Source organism: Arvicanthis niloticus, assembly GCF_011762505.2.
Source record: "Arvicanthis niloticus isolate mArvNil1 chromosome Y unlocalized genomic scaffold, mArvNil1.pat.X SUPER_Y_unloc_2, whole genome shotgun sequence".
Classification (NCBI taxonomy): domain Eukaryota; kingdom Metazoa; phylum Chordata; class Mammalia; order Rodentia; family Muridae; genus Arvicanthis; species Arvicanthis niloticus.
The window spans coordinates 2,721,407-2,745,722 of record NW_023044979.1 but is presented as its reverse complement, the minus strand read 5'-3'; the positions used below and the strand labels follow the sequence as shown (position 1 = coordinate 2,745,722).

The 24,316-nt window shown below is 39.4% G+C and overlaps 2 pseudogenes; both read right to left on the bottom strand.

The window, feature by feature from the left end:
- The window catches only part of LOC117695986 (pre-mRNA-splicing factor CWC22 homolog), an 81,511-nt pseudogene extending 57,353 nt beyond the window's left edge, over positions 1-24,158 (bottom strand).
- On the bottom strand, positions 1,325-1,558 carry LOC117696012 (large ribosomal subunit protein eL38 pseudogene; annotated as a pseudogene).
- Positions 24,159-24,316: the final 158 nt, after the last annotated feature.

The window sequence follows — 24,316 nt, the reverse complement described above, 5'->3', positions numbered from 1 at the left end:
CAGCAGCAGTTGAGTGGAGTCAAGCAGAACCTAGTGTCCTATAGAGGGAAGAGCTGGAGAGAGACCCAGCTCGTTTTGAGGAGCTGAGAAGATCATCTGTGTATCTCACATACTGGAACAAGAAGCTGTAATTTTGAAATTACTTTGGAGACCCCAAGAGTTTTAGATTCCCAAGCTACGGGATACATTCTCAGGAAAACTACTTTCAGGAAATATAATCAGCCAAAGAGAAAGAATTGTGCTGCAGTGAGCAGGGCAGGAAGGAGTTGGAGGTCTGAAGAACACTTTGACATCAGACATGGGGATGCAGAGTTTGGAGATTTCCTTGCTGGCTTTTGGTCTTCTTTTGTCCCAGTATTTCCTCACATTGGTGATTAGGAATGGTGAAGTATATCCTGTGAATTTGGATGTATATTATGTGCTATTTTTTCAAAGTATAGGGGATTATGGTTACATGATTGGATGAATCTCAGAAGAGACTTTGAACTTTGGACTTTTAACATTTATGAGAGTTCTATAGATTATGGGGACTTTTTACTTTAAACCTCACATATCTTGTATTATGCTATTTTTAAATATGGTCCCCATAAAATCATGTGTTTGTACAATCATAGGGGGGCCAGGCAGTGGAATGTGGTAGTAAAATATGCTTGGCTCAGGGAGTGGGAGGAAGTTATTATGAGATGTGGCCTTGTTGGAGGAAGTGCATCACTATGGGGGTGGGCTTTGAAGTTCCACCCAGTGCAGAATGGACCCACCTACTAGCTCCCTGGCAGACAGTCTCTTCCTGGCTGCCTTTGGATCAAGAAGCAAAACTCTCAGCTTCTTTGCCAGCATGCCTGCCTTGCTTTCATGCCTGCCTTGCTTGCTGCTATGATGAAAAAGGACTAAATCTCTGAAACTGTAAGCCAGTCCCAATTAAACTGCTGCTTTTATAGGAGTTGCCTTGTTCATGATTTCTCTTCATAGCAATGGAAACACTAAGATAGAAACCCTGTGTGTGTATTTAATATGGTCAGGTTTTTGCACAATTCTCCAGTCTTCATTATCATGAAAGAATGTGTGCTAGAGTCTAAGCATGCCCCCTGTGACTCAGGACATACACCCTCAGTCTTAAAAATGCCTCCAGAGTCCTAATCATGCTTTCTGCATCTCAGGACAGGCCCCCTGAGTCTTAAGCATGCCCTCTGTGACTCTGGACAGAGTTTTAAACAGGCTCCCTGTATCACAGGACATGCCCCCATGAGTCTTAAGCACTCCCTCTGTGACTCAGGACATGCCCTTTATACATTTTTTTGGTTTTTCTTTTTTTCAGGGCTTTTAATAGTCATATGAAGGTCTGGTTCATTTCAGCTCCTTCACTGCCAAACCTGGGGGGTAGGGACTGCTTCAGTTTCTCTGCCTTCTCCTTGTCTGTGATGACCAGCGTGTAAAGGTACCTGCTGCAGCGGACCTAGAACTTCAGGTTATCCTTGTTCTTCTTGATCTTGATGGATTTGGCATTTTTCAGCTGAGCTGTGAGCAAAAAGTTCTTGATTTCCTCAAATTTCCAAGGCATGTCGACGGGCGTTCGGGTCTGGCATCCCAACGGGCGAGAATGGAAAACTTTTTTTTTTTTGGTTTTTCAAGATAGTGTTTCTTTGTGTAGCCCTGGCTGTCCTGGAACTCACTCTGTAGACCAGGATGGCCTCAAACTGAGAAATCCACCGGCCTCTGCCTCCCAAGTGCTTGGATTAAAGGCCTGTGCCACCACCACCCAGCTGGTCCTATTCATCTTTAATGCCTGAGATTCTCTCTTCCTGTCCTGTTTTCTGGGTGAACATTACTTGTGTAGTTGTCAGGGCACAGGCAATTTCAATGGCTTGCTCTCAGGACTTAGCAAGTGCTTAAGTCATTCCCTCCCTTATTCCCTCTATACTAGAGCTTGCCTCCCTGTGTCTCAGGACACACCCTCTGAGTTTTAAGCACACACACTGTGAATCAGGACATGCCCCCTCAATCTTAAACATGTCCTCTGTGACTCAGGACACACCCACAGAGTCCTAATGGACATGTTTAGTATAATGAAGCCTTTGCACACCTCTGTCGTCTTCATCATTATGAAACTATTCATACTGGACAGTGGTTACATACTGTGCTAAAGCCATTACATCATGTTGTCCACTGAGATCCAACACAACTCAATCACAGGACAAGGCAAATGATAAGAATTTATTGTAATCAAGTCACTATTGATAAATCAGGGCCACAAAATTACACTCAGAAGCCCAGCTGCAATACCCTGGCCTCACCCCCACCCTGAACCAGAAAGTTATATAGCATCCAAAAGTCAAAACCACAAAGTCCTTTTGCCAAGTTACAGTGACATTTTTCTCCCAATCACTTTTTTTCTATTATTATTCTATGTCAAATGATACAGAATGTAGGTTGTTTGGTCAACACTATCACAGCCATTCGTTCTTTTGTGGTTAGAAACATGTATTATATTTTGAGGAATAAAACAGGAATAATAGAAATCATGGTTAGGGACAGTTGTTTTGCTTTAGGTAATAAAACATGAGTGATGAAAGCTGGTCAAATATTGTTAAGTACACAGGTCCCCTATGACCTGGAATTTAAACTTAGTTTCAGTTTATGATTAAATGAAGGGTGGTGACAAAAAGGCAGTCCTTAGGGCAAGTTTCTCTTGTTTCTTCGCAACATTTGTATGTTATAGGCATATTTGAATATGTAACAGAACACATTGAAGACATAACTTATAAATGTAATAATCAATGAGATAAAACCTTTTCACAATACAGTCATCTATGATCATAAAAGAACACATCCTGGAGAGAAATGCTATGAATAAGCAATGTGGTAAAGCCTTTGCATGTGGCAGTCATCCTAGAAAACATGAGATAAAGTCATAATGCAAGAAAAACCCCATAAACGTGGTCAATGTGTTAAAGTTGTGTACTTTCTGATATCTTTATAGAAGACTAAACTCTTTAGTAAGTAATGAATCTATTAAAGAGTTTGTATATTACAATAGTCTTTGAGCACCTTCAATAATATCAAAAGTCATCTCTGACTACAAATAATTTGTATGATCTTACCCAACACACATTGAGTTACTGAAGGTTATTCATTATGTAGAAAAAAATTGGCAATCATTTCAGACTTTACGATGTCTCTCTATTTTGTTTACACTGGTAAACTCATTTGTACATAGGAAGGCCACTGGTTTTTCTTTTTTTTTAGTTAATCGTGTATCCAACAACTTTGCTGAAAGTGTTTATCAGCTCTGGGAATTGTCTTTGGGAAGTTTTAGTTCACTTGTGCTTACTATCCTATCATCTGCAGATAAAGATAATTTTACTTCCTCCTTAAATTTACAATTTAATGTTAAGTTATTTAACATTGTAAAGTGCAATATAGGACTAGTTAACATTACATTGTAAATTGCAGTAAAGGACTAGTTAACATTAAGTTGTAATTTCAATATAGGTCTAGTTAACATTAAATATAGGTCTAGTTAATTCAATATAGGTCTAGTTAACATTAAAATTTTAGATAGTATTTTGAATAGATATAGAGAGAATGGATCACCTTCTCTTCTTTGTGAATTAGTGGAATTAATTAGAATTTCTCTCCATAATTTAATGTTGGCTATATGTGTGCAGTAAAGTGACATTATTACATTTACCTATGTTCCTTGTATCCTTAATCACTCCAAGAACTCTATCAAATATTAAATATTGTCAGAGAATTTTTCATCATCTAAGAGATTACAACTTTTTTTCTTACACTTCAATCACATTATGTTGAACCATCCCTGTACCTCTTGAACGAAGCCTACCTCATTGATCATGGTGAATGACCTTTTGACGTGGTTTCTATTTTATTTTATTTTTGTTTTATTAAATATTTTTACATATTTGGTTTTAAAGAAAAATTGGTCTACAATTCTCATTTGTTACTGAGTCTTTATATTGACTGGATATTTGAGCAACCATGGGTTCACAAAACAAATTGGCTAAGGTTTCTTCTATTTCTATATTGTTGACTACTTTGAGGAGTATTCTCATGAACTCCTCTTTGAAAGTCTGGTAGGATTCTACCCTAAAATTCATGGTCCTGGCTCGGCAGTGGTGGCGCACGCCTTTAATCCCAGCACTTGGGAAGCAGAGACAGGCGGATTTCTGAGTTCGAGGCCAGTCTGGTCTACAGAGTGAGTTACAGGACAGCCAGGGCTGCACAGAGAAACCCTGTCTCGAAGAAAAAAAAAAAAAAACAACAAAAAATTCATGGCCCTGGGCTCTTTTTGGTGGCAGACTGTAATGACTTCTCTTTTTCTAGATGTTTAGGCAGTTTGAATTGCTTCCCTTAGTTTGATTTAACTTTAGTAAGAGGAGCCTATTGAGGAAAATTTTACATTATTATTAGAAATTCCAGTTCGATGGAGTTGAGGCTTTTTAAAACTATGTCATTACCATTGTTTAGATTTCTTCATTGTCTGTTATTTTGTCCCCATTTTCATTTTAGATTTAATTAATTTGGATATTCTCCATCTTTTCATAAGGGTTTCACTATCTTGTCTAATAAAAGGCTCAAAGGACCAACTCGATGTTTCATTAAATCTTTGCATTCTTCTCTTTCTATTTTGTTGATTTCAGCCCCCAAGTTGATAATTAACTGATGTCTAATCTAGTTTTTCATTGCTTACTTCTTTCTGCTATAGAATGTAAAGCATGCTGCTAAATTGCCAGTATGAGAGCTCTCCAGGTTTTTTATGTAGGCATTTTGTGCTATGAAGTTTCTTCTTATCACCACACTCATTTTCTTTGTGTTCCATAAGATTCTACATGTTGCATATTCATTTGCATTAAATTTTTGAAAGTCTCCAATTTTTTCTCTATGTTCATCTTAAGCAATTTTTTATTCATAGTGAGGTGTTCAGTTTCCATGAGTTTGTAAGCTTTGTGTTCTTTCTGGTTTTGTTGATATCCAGCTGTAATTGATGGTGATCTGATAGGATTCATGGTGTTATTTCAATTTCCTTTTATGTATTGAGGTTGGCAGTGTGTCTGAATATGTATTCAGTTTACAAGTAAGTTTCATGAGGTGCTGAGCAGAAGGCATATCCTCCTGTATTTCAATAGAATGTTCTCTAAGTATCAGCTGGACTCATGTTCATGTTGTCAGTTAGGTGGAATATTTTTCTGGTTTTGTGTTGTTGTTGTTTTTTGGTGTTCTTGTTTTGTTTTTGGTCTGGAGAATTTGTCCACTGGTGAGAATGTGGTATTGAAATCTTGGAATATGGCTGGGCAGTGGTGGTGCATGCCTTTAATCCCATCACTTGGGAGGCAGAGGCAGGTGGATTTCTGAGTTTGAGGCTAGCCTGGTCTACAGAGTGAGTTCCAGGAATGCCAGAGCTACACAGAGAAACCCTGTCTCAAAAAAAAAAAAAAAAAAAAAACAACAAACAAACAAAAAAGAAATCTTGGAATATAAGTGAATGAGTGTTATTATGTGATTTTAACTTTAAAACTCTTTCTTTTACAAAGGTTGGTGACCATGTTTTTAAGGTGTAGGTATTGAAACTTGAAATGTCATTTTTGGTGATTTTTTTTCCTTTATGAAATTTGTAGTGTTTTTCTCCAATTCCTTTGATTAATATTGTTTTTTTTTTTTTTTTTTTTTTTTTTTTGCTATATTTTAAAATGACTACAATAGCTCGCTTCTTTCGTCCATCTGCTTGGACTATCTTTTTACATCCATTTACCTTGAATTAATGCCCATTCTTGATGTTGAGCTATATTTTTTCTATGCAACTGAAGTTAGATATTTATTAGCATCTATTCTGTTAGCCTTTGTCTTTTTGTTGGTGAACTGTGGTCATTGATACTTAAAGAGTCAATGAATGGTGGTTGTTAACTCCTTGTATTTTGTTGTTGTTGTTGCTGCTGCTGGTGGTGGTGCTGGTGTTGGGGTATTTGTGTGCTTTCCTTTCTTTTGAAGATAATACAAGATTATTTACTACCTGTGTTTTCATGTGTATTGATAACTTCCTTGGGTTGGATTCTTTGTATATAACCTTGTGTAAGTTTGTATGTGTAGATAGATATTGCTTAAATTTCACTTTAGCATGGACTATCTGATTTTTCCATTAATAGCAATTAAATGTTTTTCTACATATAATAATCTGGGCATCTGTAGTTTCTGCAGCATATATGTTCAAAACCTTCTGATATTTACAGACACCAGTGAGAGGGCATCTGCAATTTCAATAGATCTTCATTTATATATTTTTTGGCTTTTGACCTTGGCAGCTTTTAGTATTCTTTCTTTGTACTGGATGTTTTAATTATTATACAGGAAAGAGACTTCATTTTAGTGTCCATTCTCTTTGGTGTTTTGATGTTTCTTTTACTGTGATACGCAACTTTCCCTTTATGTTAGGAAATATTTCTTCTAAGATTTTGTCATCAATATTTTCTGAGAATTTGATCTAATATTCTTTTTCTTCTAGCCCTAGTATCCTTATGTTTTATCCTTTCATAATGTCCTGGATTTTCTAGATATATTATGTCAGGAAGTTTTAGATTTAACATTTTTTTTGTGTGATATTTCCATCCCTTCTATTATATCTTCAAGGCATGAGATTTGTCTTCCATCTCTGTATTCTGTTTGTGAATCTTTCCTCTGTAGTTCCTCTTTGCAGCCCTAAGGTTTTGTTTCCATCTTCCCTCATTTTTTGTTTTCGTTATTGTTTCTATTTCCATTTTTAGCTATTAAACAGTTTTGTTTCCTTCTACTCTTGGTTTGGGTTTTTTTTTTTTTTTTTTTTTTTTTTTGCTTTATTTATGAGATTGGTTGGTTTTCTCCACTTTTATGTTTATGTTTTCCTGGCTGTCTTTGAGGTATTGATTGATATCCTCCAATTGTTTGTGTTTTACTGTATTTCTTTAAGTGATTTAGTCATTTTCACTTTAACGGCCTCTATTATCTTCACATAGATGGTTTCAAAGCCTTTTTCTAGTACGTCAGCTATATTGGAATATTTAATACCCTCTTTGGCAACATAAATGGGCTCACACTCATCAACCAGAGGGTAATAAATGTTAGTCCTTATTACAGAATCAAGTACCAACATCATGGAATGGAATGTGGCTATCACTTCTAGAAGTGAAAAGGTCCATTTTATGTCAATGTACTTGATATACAATAGTTTCTTTCCACACAATGAAATTTTTGGTGGGACCCACCATAGGCTCCATGACAGATTCCATGAAGTATTCAGCTCACATTTAACCCAATGTTTGATTAATGCCATGGTTGTTTTTTTCTCCTTAAATTGGACAAGGAGGCAAGTGAACCACTTTTTAAATAAGTTTCTTTTGTTGAGATGATAGTTTTAATAAGATTGTTTCCAATCACTAACACTGCAGTCACCATTACCAAAAAAAAAAAAAAAATACTGGTGGAGACAGGGTAATAATTTTATAATTTGCCAACATGTATTTATTCATGTCAGGTGAATGAAGACAAAGTAGATTGATAAGTATATAATTTGGGAACTTTAGCATAATCCAAGGAATATTGATTTTTCAACTTTGGTGATATGGCCAATGCACTTTCAGTGTTAAGTCAGGTCAGATGATTAAGACACAGGCCATTGGCTGTAGCTGTGTGTGTCATGTTACAGATCACAGAAGCTAACATTGCACATAGTAGCCTGGTCAAAGAGTACTGTATTAATGCCACTTTCCCTTCCAGGAAACCATCTGCTCCTTTTCAAACTCCATGTAGATGTGTATTTTTTGAATTATGTTTCTTTTTTTCTTTTTAAATTAAATTTTAATTTTTCTTTTCACATTCCAAAGTTGTCCCCCTTTCCTGGTTCCTCTTCCCTGAGGTCTTCTCCCCATCTTCTTCCTGCTGCCTCTGAGAGGTTTCTCTCCCAGCCACCCAGCAACCAGGACCTCACCTCCACCAGCTTCCCTTTTTCCTGGGGCATCAAGTTTCTACTGGGTTAAGTGCATCCTCTCCCATTTTGAGCAGACAATGCAGTCCTCTGCTGCACACATGCCCCAGGCCATGAACCATCACCTGTATGATTCTTGGTTTTTGACTTAGACTCTGGAAGCCCAGAAGTGTCCAGGTTAGTTGACACTGTTGTTCTTTCTATGGGTTGCCATCCTCTTTACGTCCTTAAGTCTTTCTGACTCTTCCATATGGAACATTTCACCCTACAATAATACATATATATGGATATAGATAGTAAAATCAACAAGATAGATAAACATTTAGCCAAACTAATGATATATATATATATATATATATATATATATATATATATATTCTTTTCCCCAACATCTCCAAAATGGATCTTATAATATGTCACAAATTAAGGCTCAACAGATACAAGAAGACTGAAATATTCTCATGCATCCTATCAAATCTCTTCAGACTAATCTAGACTTCAATAATAAAAACATTAGAAAGCCACATACTGAACAACTTTCTACACAATGATAACTTGCTCAGAGAAGAAATAAAGAAATAAAAGATTAGACTCTAGAATTCAATGAGAATGAAGACACAGCATACACAAACTTATGAGACACAATGAAAGCAGTGGTAATACAAAAATTCATAGCACTAAGTGCCCTCATAAACATACCAGAGAGATCCTACACAAGCAACTTAATGGCACACCAGAAAGCTTTAGAACAAAAAGAAGCAAACACACCTAAGAGACACAAACAGTAGGAAATAATCAAACTCAGGGCAGAAATGAACCAATTACAAACAACAAGAACAGTGCACAGAGTCTGGTTCTTTGACAAAATCAACAATATAGAAAAATCCTTAGCCAGACTAACCAGAGGGCACAGAGACAGTATCCAAATTAACAAAATCAGAAAGGGAGACATAACAAGAGAAACTGAGAAAACTTTTGAAAATCATTAGTTCTTTCTACAAACTGGAGAATCTAGATAAAATATGAAGCTAGAGAAATGGATAATTATCTAGACAGATACCATAAACCAAACTTAAATCAAGATCAGGTAAATTATCCAAACTGTAGTTTCCCCTTAGGAAATCAATACAGGCATTATAAACCTCCTTTCCAATAGAAGGCAAGGGATAGGTAGCTTTAGTGCAGAATTCTACCAGACCTTCAAAGAAGAGCTAAGACCAATACACCTTGGACTTTTCCACAAAATAGAAACAGAAGGAAGACTACCTAATTCATTCTATGTTTAGTTGTTTTAAAAGTTAATTATTGGTTTCAAATGCAACACTGCTATACTCTCTTGTTTTCATTCCCCTTTAATTTCAAGTCATTAAGAATTTCTTTCCATTTGTTTCAACTCCTGCTGATTTTTTATTTTTGTTCATAGGAATGTTGCCTGTAGCTGAGGCTTGCCTCTTTGTATGTGATTGAGAATTGTTTTGAGCACCCAATCCTTTCTCTGCTGCTCAGTGTTAGAAAGAGTGTCTTGCAACTCTGCCTGACTGGTCCTTGACTGGATAGTGCAAAACAAAAATAAAACACTGAGTGAGTTTTCTCTAACCTCTCTGGTTTCTTTGGGTCTTAAAATAAAGAGAGGCCTGTGCAAGAATCAAGTCCTATGACCATCTTTGAAGCAGCGTTAGTCACAGCAAAAAAATGGATGGAAAAAGAGGGTAAAAGCTTCCCTGAATTGACAGTGGTTGATATTAGCAAGGAGTTGTGAGGTAATTAATTTTAGATGATCAATAAATATCCTGATTGGTAATTACTTTTGTCTGCACCCTAGGCAATCAAGAATCTGGATTTAAAAACTGAACTTATGTTAAATCCATTTACACTAGTTGCATTATTTCAACCAAAATAGGAAATCTGGGAATCATGAACTGGCCCTGTTTAAAAAGACTATTATTTTCTTGGTTTGAAATGTTCAGCCTGAGAGAAAAAGTAAAAATAATATTTGATGTGCTCCAATACAGGATCCTAGACTCTGGATACATGACCATAAAGCCTGGTTCAACTTTGTACAATAATTTTTGGGACTATAATTACATCATTTCTATAGTTTCTCCTGCCTTCCATCATTGTTTAATAAAGATGCCTAAAGCCTGTAGATGAGGAGAAGAAAGGTAGACGGTGCTTCAGGTTCCTGATTTAGTGTCTGGGGAAAAGATCATGAAGGAGAGAGAGAAGAGAGAAGGAAGAAGGCACCATGGGGTAGGTGGATTGTGAGTGTATGGCCAATAGGTCTGGCCTGGGAGTATGAGCAGCCTAGGGAAAACATGGCCCATGATATCTCACAGATATTAACAGGGAAATGGACAAAATAGGAATAGATGGTTGATATCTGCCCAACTCTGTTGCTTTACTGCTTATTGTAAATACAAAATCTTTTGAGTCTTTTATTTGGTAACTCTATGATTTAAGTGGGGTAAGAAACTCCCAAATAATATTTACCACAACAAAATGGCTGTTATTGTGGTTTGTGTCCAGTGATTGAAATAGAATGGAATGCAAGATGATAGAGGATACTCTGTACTCCTGGCTCTGGTTCTTCCTGGAAAATGTCACACTGTGCTTTCAGACACCTTTTCTTCAAAGAAGATGAAAGGAAGGGATTGTTCCAGTAACCCATTATTAGATGTTGAAGCTGAAACACGAGGTGCTGCTCACTGGGGTAGCCATGCCTAAAATCTCAGAACCCAACAGACAAGGCTAGATGATCATAAGACCAAGACATAGCTCAGCTACGTAATGAATTTAAGGCTAGCCTAAGCTAAATTAAGCCCAGTCTCACTTCGAACTGAAATATGTTTATCCAAAGATGGAAAAATATGTTTTATGCCTCCATTCATATATACATATACCTTTGTAATTAATATTTTCATATTAATATATGAATACAATATTAATACAATGCTGTGTATAACAGCATTAAAAAAACAAATAGAATCAATAATAACATATTAAAATAACTCTCTGTGTGGGGAAAATAAAGTTTACTTTAGCCTTTGGGTTTTCTGTTTGCATCTGTAGTTCATCATTTTCTGTGCCATTAACTTAGTTAGAAGGGATCTTGATCATCTGTGTCTTCCATAAAATATGATATTAGTGCTCTAAAGTGCACATTATGTAGAACTGACCTAGGGCACATGAGGTGTCAACCAAATTGGACTCACTGCAAACCCTGGCATAAGGGCACACGAGGACAGAAAATAAATCCAACCAAAACTTAAGTACTCTTCTTTTTTTCTTTTTTGAGACAGGGTTTCTCTGTGTAGGCCTGGCTGTCCTGGAACTCACTCTGTAGACCAGGCTGGCCTCAAACTCAGAAATTTACCTGCCTCTGCCTCCCAAGTGCTGAGATTAAAGATGTGTGCCACCACTTCCAGGCAGTAGTCTTCTAATTTAGTGAAATGCTTAGGAATCTAGTGTCATAGGGTTTTCAGAGACATTAATTCAAAGGTGCAAGATAAGTCAGTGCACCTGGCCAATCCCACTGCAAACAGAGAAGCACAACATTTACTGGGCTGATTGAGATTTTGGAGACAGCACACTCCCCACTTGGGTGTGTTTTACCAGTCAGTATATCAAGTAGCTCAGAAAGCTGCTAGCTTTCTGTTGGGGGCCAAAACCAGGAGAAGGCTCTATAATAGGACCAGGCTGCTGTGCAGGCTGTGCTACCAGTTTCATGGTTAGATAGGAATGTTGTTTGGAACCTTTGGCAGGTGTTTATTGTGAATCATAGATTTTGAATATTGGAGCAAGGCTCTACCATCAACTCTATCCATCTATCTTCTTTTGAAAAGAAATATCTTGATCTACTATTCCATTTTAGTAGAAATTGAACATGTGCCAGGAAAATGTTAGTGATCCCCAAAAAGACACACATAGGAGCTGATTTGATGCAACTCACAGCAGGGTCTTTATTCTATCTGAGCTAGCTTGCCCCCATCCCCAATGCACCAGCATCAGCCAAGACTGTTTTGGTGATGGTGGAGCCCCAAGTGTCTGTCAGGGAATGCTTTCTTGTAAGCAGCAAGTTGGGAGTTGTTGGAGGAGCTTAGTTGGGAGGAGTAAGGAGAGAAAGAGAAGGAGTAAGGAGAAAAAGAGGAGAAGGAAGAGGAGGAGCAAGGAAAGAGGGAGGAGAGAGGGGGAAACATAGAAGCAGAAGTCCATGTGTTTCTAGCAGTCAAAGGTAGTTGGTATATCTAGATTGGGTATTGGGTTACCCCTCTGATTGTATAGGCATCTTGTTACTGAACATTACCAAACATAGAGAGCCTTTGGATGATCTAAGCATTAGAGTCTCACTTTTACTGAGCTCATGTGGCTGGTGGGATGGACTGGGTTCAGCCAATCATTGTGGAGACAGCATGGGAGATTTGCAGAGCCATCTCCCACACTGGCATCTCATGGGTGGCAGGTTTGGTGTTTCTGACCACCTGAACAGACTGCTTGAGCTGAGCCTTGTGGGAGTACAGCAGCAGCCACTACTGGCCACGGGCCTAGGCTAGTCAAGAACATGGCAGGGGATCAAGATAACCCTGATTGAATGCCACCATTTTAAATGTCTCTTGCAATTGGGAGGATGTGTGAAAGCATCTAATTGAAAAGCTGCTGTGGCCTTTACCATAATTGGCTGGTGCTGGGAGTCACATCATAAACTTAACTTCACCTCCCCTTTTCATTAGTGGTGGTTAGGCATGGTCTTGTAACCCTAGATGCAGGTTTGTTGGGGGAATAAATTGGAGACCCTGGTATTGTTGAAGGTGTAACTTGAAATCTCTAGCCTCCTTTGGGATTAGCCTAGAGAGTGAAGCTAGGCTTGGGTTTTGCTGGGGAGGGGCAACTTGAAAACTAATGCTAGGTACCTGACTTTCCTAGAAGCCTAGTTATTATTCCTGTAAAATGCCCCTGGTATTATACATGTACCTAGGACTTCCTGGTACAGGTCCTATCATCAAGTGACTAAGAAAGAAATAACTAGGCCCTGCTTTACTAAGGGTTCTGCCTGTTATGCAGACCCCATCAAGAAGTGAACAACTGCAGCATGAAAACATGTTTCTGGGACAATCCTGAAAGACACCAGTAAAGGAAAATCACCACAGTTCAGAGCTTCATGCAGTAGTCATGCTCATGCATTTGTTTGGAAATGTGTGATTATTCATTGAATCATCAGCTATAAACAGTGGGACGGCTTAACTGTCAGAGACTTGGAGACAGAACAATTAGAGTATTGTTGAGAAAGACATAAAAGGAAGAAGTATGTGGATAGATCTCTCAAAATGGTCAAAGAATGAAAAGATAGTTATGTCCCATGTAAATGCTGATTAAAAGGTAAATTCAGCTGAGTATACACTCAGTAACCAAGTATTTAGGGTGATCCATTCTGTGAGAAGTCAACTGTGTACATTTTTATGAATCTGTCCTCGTATAAGGGGTAGCTCAATCATTTTAGGCATAATTATAACCTGGTACAATATATAATGGTTTTCCTTTTGGCTGGAATAGTAACATTTAGGCTTTATTATGACATGTTTTTTTTTTTTCAATTGGAAATTAACCATGACAAAGAAGATATGGTTTTGTGTGAAGTTGACATGGGGTAGAGTTAAGATTGCTGTTTTGACTATTAACTCTATTACATTAAAACCCCCAAAGTGACTTTAATCTGAATCTTGAGAGTGGAAGACACAGCTTTAATTCAGATGTTTGAGCTGAAAAGACCCAGCTCTAATCTGATCTATGACTTGTACTGCAAGCCTATATAATGACATGGAAGGAGAAGGTTGTGGGAGGAGCTGAGGTGGGAGGAGGAAGGAGAGGAAGGGGAGGAGTAAAGGGAGGAGGAAAAGGAACGGAAAAAAACTAAGGTTGAGACGGAGACTGAGAGTGGAACACAGAGGCTGATGTTCACTTGTCTGTAGCAGTCAAAGGTAGTTGGTATATCTATGTTGGATACTGGGTTACACCTCTGATTGTAAGGGTATCTTGTTATTGATCATTACTAAATATATAAGCCTTTGGATAATCTAAGCATTAGAGTCTCATTTGTACTGAGCCCAAGTTGTTGGTGGGATGATCTGGGCAATGCCCAGCCTTGAAGAGACAGAGTGGAAGATTGGCAGAGCCATCTCCCATGCTGGTGTCCAGTGGGGGGCAGGGCTGGTGTTTCTGGCTGCTGGATTCTGGCTGGCCATGCAATATGGTGGCTGAGCTGGACAGAGACGCTGCAGCTTAGCCAGTTGGCTTAACCAGTGGCTGCTTTGAAATAATTGAAATAATTACTACAACAGAAGGCATTCGCTCTTTAGCTGCTTCCTCTCAACTTGATAGCAAGCCCATTCCTTCACTGACATTAGGGCCACCTTGTTTGGAATTCCCGGTAAGTTCTGGAGTCAGGTCCTGGTAGGTACAGGATCATAGCTCTCAGAGGGGAGGAGCAGGCAGCTGAGCAGCCAGAGCTGGAATCCTGGGTTCTCCCCCAGGGGTGGGTGGGGTAAGATTCCTCTTTGAAGACAGAAACAAATGCTAATGGAGTGCAAACCCCTCCTGAGCTCTGGAAAAGGTCTGACCATGGTCTGGAAGCACACTTTAACCTTGAGGAGTGGTAAGACTCACTGGCCAATCAAGGCTCTCAGGCAGATCAGCCAATCAGACAAGGAGGTGGGATCTTCCGGGTATCATTCTGCAAGTTCGCTGTGCCTGTGCAGGCTTGAATGGTCATCTGTTACCTGCTCTCAGCTCTGCTGTGGTTGCTGTGTGGAGACTTCTGGGAACCTCTGAAATTGAGTCATAGTGAGCACAGGGTCACTGCCCACAATGGTTGGGGCAGGCGGCTGAGCAGTGGGAGCTGGGGTGCTGGGTCCTCTCTGGGGCTGCATGGGAAGCATCAGCCAGATGTGACCACCTGTGAGGTCCCTGGTGATGCCCCTCACTTGTTAGATCAGGAGGTGACCTCAGAGTAACCTCACTATCATGGCTGATTCTGAATCTGCCCAAGACATTTGGACCAGTTGCTTTCTTGTAGAAACACGGGTGGTTTCTCTGACTCTGCAGCACGTATGTCCAAACCATTTTGTCTTTTATACAATACATTAGAAAGACAGGCATAAACCTCATAGATCTGCTTTCATACATTACTTCTTTTTGTTTTGTTCTTGTTAATTTTTTTTCTGTTGCAGTTTTTTATGTTGCTTTACTTTTTACGTTTAGTGTTTGATTATTATGTGGTAAAGGGACTTTTTTCTCCCAGTATATTGGGTGTTTTGGATGCTTTTTGTACATTAACAGGCATCTTCTTTGGTTTAGGAAAATTTTCCTTTACTGTTTCATTGAAAATATTTTCTAGAGCTTTGGGCTGATATTCTTCTTCCTCTATTCCAGTCATTTGTAGTTTTTCCCTTTTCATATGTTGCAGAATTCCTGGTTGTTTATTGCCAGGAAACTTTTTGATTTCACATTGTTTTGACCAATGTATCCATTTTGTCCTATTCATCTTTAACGTCTGAGACTCTCTCTTCCTTTCCTCTTTCACAGAACAGGACCTTGTCTCTGTAGTTGTCAGTGCACAAAAGTACTCTGTGACTACAAATAATTTGTATGATCTTACCCAACACACATTGAGTTACTCAAGGTTATTCATTATGTAGAACAAAAATTTGACAAGCGTCAATTATTAGTTTAAGGCACAGATGTTAACACTTAAAATGTAATTTTTGGTGATTTTTTCCTTTAAGAAATTTGTAGTGTTTTTCTCCAATTCTTTTGATTAACTTTGTTTAAAATTTATTTTGCTGTATTTTAAAATGACCACACCAGCTTGCTCCTTTGGTCCATCTGCTTGGAGTATCTTTTTACATTCATTTACCTTGAATTAATGCCTATTCTTGATGTTGACCTATATTTCTTCTATGCAATTGAAGTTAGATATTTATTAGCATCAATTCTGTTACCCTTTGTCGTTTTATTGGTGAATTGTGGTCATTGATACTGAGAGAGTCAATGAACAGTGATTGTTAACTCCTTGTATTTTGTTGTTGTTGCTGCTGCTGGTGGTGTTGGGTATTTGTGTGCTTTCCTTTCTTTTGAAGATAATACAAGATTATTTACTACCTGTGTTTTCATGTATATTGTTAACTTCCTTGGGTTGGATTCTTTGTATATAACTTTGTGTAAGTTTGTATGTGTAGATAGATATTGTTTAAATTTGACTTTAACATGGACTATCTTATTTTTTCCATTAATAGCGATTACACTTTTTTCTACATATAATAATCTTGGTATCTGTAGTTTGTGCAGCATATATGTCCAAGCCCTGCTGACATTTACAAACTCCAGTGAGATGTCATCTGCAATTTTAACAGATCTTCATTTATATGTTTCTTGGCTTTTGACCTCTGCAGCTTTTAGTATTCTTTCCTTGTACTGGATATTTTGATAATTTTAAAAAGAAAGAGACTTCATTTTAGGGCTATTCTGTTTGGTGTTTTGATGATTCTTTTACTGTGATAGGCACTTCCCTCCTTACATTAGGAAATTTTTCTTCTAAAATTTTGTCATCAATATTTTCTGAGAATTTGATCTAATATTCTTCCTCTAGCCCTAGTATCCTTATGTTTTATCCTTTCATAATGTCCTGCATATTCTAGATATTTCATGTCAGGAAGATTTATATTTAACATTTTCTTTGTGTGATATTTCCATCCCTTCTATTATATCTTCAAGGCATGAGATTTGTCTTCCAACTCTGTATTCTGTTTGTGAATCTTTCCTCTGTAGTTCCTATTTGCAGCCCTAAGCTTTTGTTTCCATCTTCCCTCATTTTTTGTTTTCGTTATTGTTTCTATTTCCACTTTTAGCTATTAAACAGTTTTGTTTCCTTCTACTCTTGGTTTGTTTTTGTTTTTGTTTTTTTTTTTTTTTGGCTTTATTTGTAAGATTGGTTGGTTTTCTCCACTTTTATGTTGATGTTTTCCTGGCTGTCTTTGAGGTATTTATTGATTTCTTCCAATTGTTTGTGTTTTCCTGTATTTCTTTGAGTGATTTAGTCATTTTCACTTTAAGGGCCTCTATTATCTTCATATAGATGGTTTCAAAGCCTTTTTCTAGTATGTCAGCTATGTTAAAATATTTTAGACATTCTTTGCCAATATAAATGGGCTTACACTCATCAACCAGAGGGTAATAAATGTTAGTCCTTATTACAGAATAAAGTACCAACATCATGAAATGGAATATGGCTATCACTTCTGGAAGTGAAAAGGTCCATTTTATGTCAATGTACTTGATATACAATAGTTTCTTTCCACACAATGAAATTTATGTTGGGACCCACCATAGGCTCCATGATAGATTCCGTGAAGTATTCAGCTTACATTTAACCTAATATTTGATTAATGACATGGTTGTTTTTTTCTCCTTAAACTGGACAGGGAGGCAAGTGAACCACTTTTTGAATAAATTACTTTTGTTGAGATGATGGTTTTAATAACATTGCTTCCAATCAGTAACCCTGGAGTCACCATTACAAAAAACAAAGACCTGATGGTGACAGGGTAATAATTTTCTAACTTGCCAGCATGTATTTATTCATGTCAGGTAAATGAAGACAAACTTGATTGATAGGTATATAATTTGGGAACTTTAGCATAATCCAAGGAATATTGAATTTCCAACTTTGCATATATGTCCAATGCACTTTCAGTGTTAAGTCAGGTCAGATGATTGAGACACAGGCCATTGGCTGTAGCTGTGTGTGTGTGTGTGTCATGTTACAGATCATAGCAGCTAACATTGCACATATCGGCCAGATCAAAGAGTAGTGAATTAATGCCACTTTCTAGTCCGGGAAACCATCTGCTCTTTTTCAAATTCAATGTAGATGTATATGTTTTCAATAATGTTTCTTTTTTCCTTTTTTAAGTAATTTTTAAATTTTTTTTTTTACATTCCAAAGTTGTCTCCCCTTCTGGTCCCTCTTCCCTGAGGTTTTCTCCCCATCTTCCTCTCTGCTGCCTATGAGAGGTTTTTCTCCCACTCACCCACCCACCAGCACCTCACCTCCACCAGCTTCCATTTTCCCTGGGGCATCAAGTTTCTACAGGGTTAAATGCATCCTCTCCTATTTTATTCAGACAAGTCAGTCCTCTGCTGCACACATGCCCAGGGCCATAAACCATCCCCTGTATGCCCCTTGGGTTTTGGTGTAGATTCTGGAAGCCCTGAAGTGTCCAGGTTAGTCATGGTGCGCCCTCTTATGGCCTTAAGCTGGAAACAATCTAGATGTCCCTGAACAGAAGAATGTATAAAGACCATAAGTGACATTTACACAAAGAGCTGATAAAAACAATGACATCATGAAAGTTCCAGGCAAATGGATGGAACTTGAAAAACAATCATCCTGAGCAAGATACTCCAGACTCAGAATGATAAACATGGTACATACTCACTCATAAGTGGTCATTAATTTAATAGAGGAGTATAGTAATCTTGTAATTTTATAATCTCCTGGGTTTATTTCTCAATAATTTTACACAGGACAAATAAGGATTGTGTGTTATAGAGTATTATATGTCAGGAAATAGTAAGATTGATAGAATTATACGGTATGGTACTGATTGCATCCTAAGGTGTTTATACATGGAGTAAATCACACAAACACATATAACTCTACTATGTCTGGAGCCTCGTGGCCTGGAGAGGGTAGTAGTAGAGGCACATAGTAGGACTCTGGTGATGACTTTAAAGTCTGAGGGTCTCAGGACATTCTAGCTGTCTGACTGTACTGAACTGCTGATAACTTCTCAAAACTCATAAACACTTTCTGGCTCTTTCAGAGGGTAAAAAGCTCCTGGCTTAGGCGGTTGAAACCTGTATCCTAACAGCTGAGGATAAGCAATGAGGCTTTTGTTCTATCTCAGCAGGAACTGCTTGGCTCTAACTGGCCCCCTCTCCCGCCCACCCTGGATCTCCCCACACTGGGCTGCAGACTTGCAGCTGGTCCCACCCACCACACTAACCTTGCTACTGCTCACTGCCACCACTGCACACCTCCTTTTCTTGGTCCCAAGGTTCCTCTGCAGGAGCGAATGGTAGCATCTCCTCTTCGGGAGGACTCGAAAAGAATCCGCTGGTCCCCAGCAGCAGCAGCATCCCATCTGGTGAGCTGGCTTATGTGTTGTCTTTTTTGTAGGACCAGGACTCTCTTTGGGTGACTGCTGACCTCACCAATGATGGATATGTCAAAACAGGGTCCACAGGGCTCCCCACCCGCTGCTGGGGTGCAGAAAGAGAAGACAAACTCAGTGCTGCCTTCCCTTGAGCAGCCACACTGCTCCCTCCACCCCCACTGTTCCCCTCTTCCCTGCCCCTACCCCTCCCTGCATAGCCAATGTGGCTCTGCTGCCTGTCACCTGTGGGGCGTATGAATCCCCTGTGGAGGCAACAAGTCAATGGAATTTCCCTAGCCTTGAGTCTAGGGCAAAGGTTGGGGGTGAGGGCAGGGAAGGGGGAGGTTGGGGGTGGGGGCAGGGAGGGGGGAGGTTGGCGTGGGGGCAGGGAGGGGGGAGGTTGGGGGTGGGGGCAGGGAGGTTTGCAGGGGGTACATGTCAGGGGTGGAAAGACACAGAGGAGGCTGCACACGGGAGGCAGGTAAACCCTGCATGGACAGGCGAAATGTTCCCTACCCACGCCTCGCTCATTTCATTACCTGGTAACCCAGGGCAGGGATCTTAACACTCAAGTTAGTCATGGAGAAGCAACAGATAATGCATTTAAAAGAATCAGTACACACACACCACACACACATACACACGCATACATATATACACACACATACACACACCTACACACATACACACACCACACACATACACACAGACACACACAGTGACACACAGAGACATACACTCACATATACACACAAATACACACACATACACAGACACACATACTCACATACACACAGACACACAGGCACATACACACACACATATTCACATACACACACATACACAAACATACATACACACATACACACACTACACACATACACACACATACACACACTACACACATACACACACACATACACACACATACACACACACTACACACACACACACTACACACACATATACACACACACTACACACACACACTCACACAACACACAACTTTCATTCTTTCCCACAGATCACTAACAAGTGAGAAAGGAGCGTGTGTGTTGCTCTCCTCTCTCTCCGTTTCTTCTGATGAAACGACTTCTGAAGTAAAATGTGAACAAAACATGGGCTGAAATAGAAAATGATACAAATGCCGCAGCCCGTGGAGTCGCAGCCCAAATAAAAATTGTGACTCTTTCTGTACTTCTGATTGAGTGTAATGAATGTCAACATAATTTCTCCAAGCACAGACACACAAGGTGTGGTGGTGACACACACCTGTAATACTTAGAAACTCGAGGCAGGGAGGTCATGTGTGTAGCCTCTAAACAGAAAAACTGAATAAATTGTGCATATAATTACATATACATGACACCAGTAGTGATAAAAATGAATGAATTGAGCCGGGCAGTGGTGGCTCACACCTTTAATCCCAGCACTTGGGAGGCAGAGGCAGGGGGATCACGGTGATGGAATAATGATCAATAATCAATGCAAATCAATAATCAACAATCAACAAACAATAAATGGTACTCAATAATCATCAATACTAATTGATAACCAATAATGATCAATAATTGATGGCGCATGCTTTTAATCCCAGCACTTGGGAGGCAGAGGCATGGGATGATGGTGCTGGAATAACAATAATCAATGCCAATCAATAATCAATAAATGGTAATCAATAATTATCAATACTAATTGATAACCAATAATGATCAGTAATTGATGACACATGCCTTTAATCCCAGCACTTGGGAGCAAGAGTCAGGCAGATTTCTGAGTTTGAGGCCAGCCTGGTCTACAGAGTGAGTTCCAGGACAGCCAGGGCTACACAGAGAAACCCTGTCTCAAAAAAAACAAAAAAAAAAAATAAATAAATAATAAGAGAGAGAGAATGAATTATACATACGATTATATATACATGAAACCAGTAGTGGTAAAAATGAATGAATTATACATACAATTACATATACTTGCCACCAGTAGTGATAAAATGAATGAATTATAAATATAATTACATATATATGATACTAGTAGTGATAAAGAAAAGTAATCCAGTTTATATCTTAAACTGATTAAGTTTAACCCTTCAAATACTCGGAAGTTTACTTCTGGAAATATATTTTATCCTATTTAGTAAAATAGAGACACTTCCCGTTACTTTCTTATTTTAAAAAAATACAGTATTTCTTTCATTAACCTTTATTTGGATAAGTTGGAGGAGATACATGATCTATGGGATATTTTGCCCTTATAAAGTAGTCCAGGTCTTCATACATACATATATATATATATATATATACACATGTACACATATATATGTATATATGTATACGTATACATATACATATATGTGTACATATACATAGATATACACACTTATATATGTATACATATATACGTATATATCTCTGTATATGTATACACACACACATATATACATATATATATATATATATATATATATACATATATACATATATATATGTATATATTGTACTTTGCCACTAAAACATTAGGTTACCTAAAGGTTGTCTATTTTAAATCAATAATAGCCATTTTAACATCCAGATAATGTTGCCAACAGCGCTCTAAGTTGTAAGTTATGGTCTTTCTTCCCCTGATAATTCACTGTGTGATCCTAGCCAGATCGACTGCCTTTCTTAAACTTCAATTTCTCTGTGCTGCAAGGAGGATAGGAATGATTATCAATTTCACATTCACATCCTAGAGCCTAAAATAAGTATTACAGACACTGAGCATGTATTTGGAGAAAGTGTTAATGATCTCTTGGGGAAAAGGGGCTTTTGGTCAGAGCTCGAAAATACTTGTTACTGATGGAAAAATGTAAAGAAAAAATATTGAAGGTGTGCAGGTGAGTCATTGGCAGAGTGTTTTTCTCAGAGTCAATGAGACCCTGGGTTCAACCTGCAATGTGGGAGATGGGGTGATAGAAGAAACTTATTGGGCCCACGTGTATCTTGGTGAAAAGGGCAGTTTCAATTATTGACAAGGAGTTGTTTAATGCCTCAGTGCTGCTGTCCAGTAAGATATTGAAAGAATTTTGCAGTGAAATCCATGCATCTACAGTGCTATGAACAACCTCATGTGACGAACATTTTAAGGCCTATTCTCAAATTTATTCAGTCAACTGTATCTAATGCAATGAAGAAGAAATAAATGATACCACTTCTATAGTTTCAGGGTCTTTTGACTAGAATATCATGAATATTTCTAATTCACTTGATTTTCCAATATATAAAGCTCATATTCAGTCAGGGCCAATTTGAACTTTCTTGCCATCATTCATGTAGTATATTTAAAAAGTGACATGGACTGAAGCCACTGAGGTTACATTCTGAACAGCAAATGCCCCTTTGTACCTGAACTGGATCGGCAATAGCTCCATGTCCTAGAAGAAATTGTTAAGTTTCATATTGCTGCACCTTAGAAAGCATGTGGTATCTTCAGTATACATCCATGGGTCATTTAGTGACACAAAAATAAGTATTAACTTTCTCCACACATGTTATTTTGTCATATAGCCTGACCAAAAAGTAGAATGTCTCCGTCTTATTTGGCTCCCCATTCTTTTCTTGTGGCTCTCTGTGCGAGCCTTGTCGAGAGGCCATTGCCAGCTCCACTGTCACTATTCTCATGGCATCTGTCCTCCATGTGCTTCGCTAGGGGATCTTGCCAGTCTGCATCTGGTGATTTCTGAGCTCTGTATCTTTCAGACCAAGCTCTGTCAGTCCTTCCTTCCTGGTACCTTGTCCTCCCTGCCTGCATTTCACCTCCTGTCTCCTGCCTGGTGGCCCCTGGCTCCATTTCACCTCCTGCCACCTGCCTGGTGGCCCCTGGCTCCATTTCACCTCCTGTCTCCTGCCTGGTGGCCCCTGGCTCCATTTCACCTCCTGTCTCCTGCCTGGTGGCCCCTGGCTAACTTATCTGCTTCTTCACCTCTGGCCTTCCCTTGTCTCTTCTTTTTTGTACTTTTAGCTGAGACAGAGTCCTGACTGCTGGAGGAGAAGGAGTTCAAGGAGGAGGAGGGGGAGGAGGGGGAAGAGGAGGAAGAGGAGGAGGGGGAGAAGGAGGAAGGGGAGAAAGGGGAGAAGGAGGAAGGGGAGGTGGAGGAGTAGGGGGAGAAGTAGGTGGAAGGAGGAGGAGAAAGAGGAGGTGGAGGAGGAGGGGAAGGAGAAAGGGCAGGGGGAGGAGAACGAAGAGGAAGGAATAGGATGAAGGAGGGGGAGGAAGGAAGGTGAGAAGGAGGAAGGAGAGGTGGAGGAGTAAGGGGACGAGGGGGAGAAGGTGGAGAAAAAGGAGGTGGAGGAGGAGGGGGGAGGAGGAGAAGAAGGAGGAGGGAGGGGGAGGACAAGGAGGAGGGGGAGGAGGAAGCAGAGGAAGGAGGAGGGGGAGGAGGAAGAAGAGGAAGGAGGAGGAGGAAGGAGAGGAAGGTGAAGAAGAATAAAATGAGGAAGATGAAGATGTCAAGGCTTCTTTTGCTCAGCTCTTGTTTCCGGCAGACAGATGAATGAACATTTTTCAGATGTTCTGGAAGTTCTAGCGTCAAATCCCTGAGGCCTATGGCTGTGAAGAAGTTAACTGCAAACTGGGTGTTGTCTCAGGGTCACGGGGTCACAGTCCTTCACAGAATGGTGGAAGAGTTTCCTCCTTTAGCCTTGTGTTCAGATCAGGAAGACTCGTGTAGTCACACAGTTCCTGGAAGAAGATCATGACAAAAGTCCTGCTGGACGACCTCGTGGTCTCTTCACTCGGCTTCACACGTCCGAGATGAGTCCACGGAACTGAGTGTGTGTGTAAGAGGTGAGCGAGCGTCTCAGCCACATTTCTCAGCTTGTTCGTCTCTAAGTGATGGATGGTGTCCTGCGGCTCCTGGTGCTTTCCCATGATTTTGTGTCTTCTGTTTTCAGTAAGTGAAAATGCCCTGCTGACAAGCTGGCACACTGTGCGTGGGCCTTTCGTTGGGCACATCAGTCACACTGTGCATGGGTCCTTCCTTGGGCACAGCAGTCACACTGTGCGCAGGTCCTTCATTGGGCACAGTTGTCACACTGTGTGTGTGTCCTTCATTGGGCACAGCAGTCACACTGTGCATGGGTCCTTCCTTGGGCACAGCAGTCAC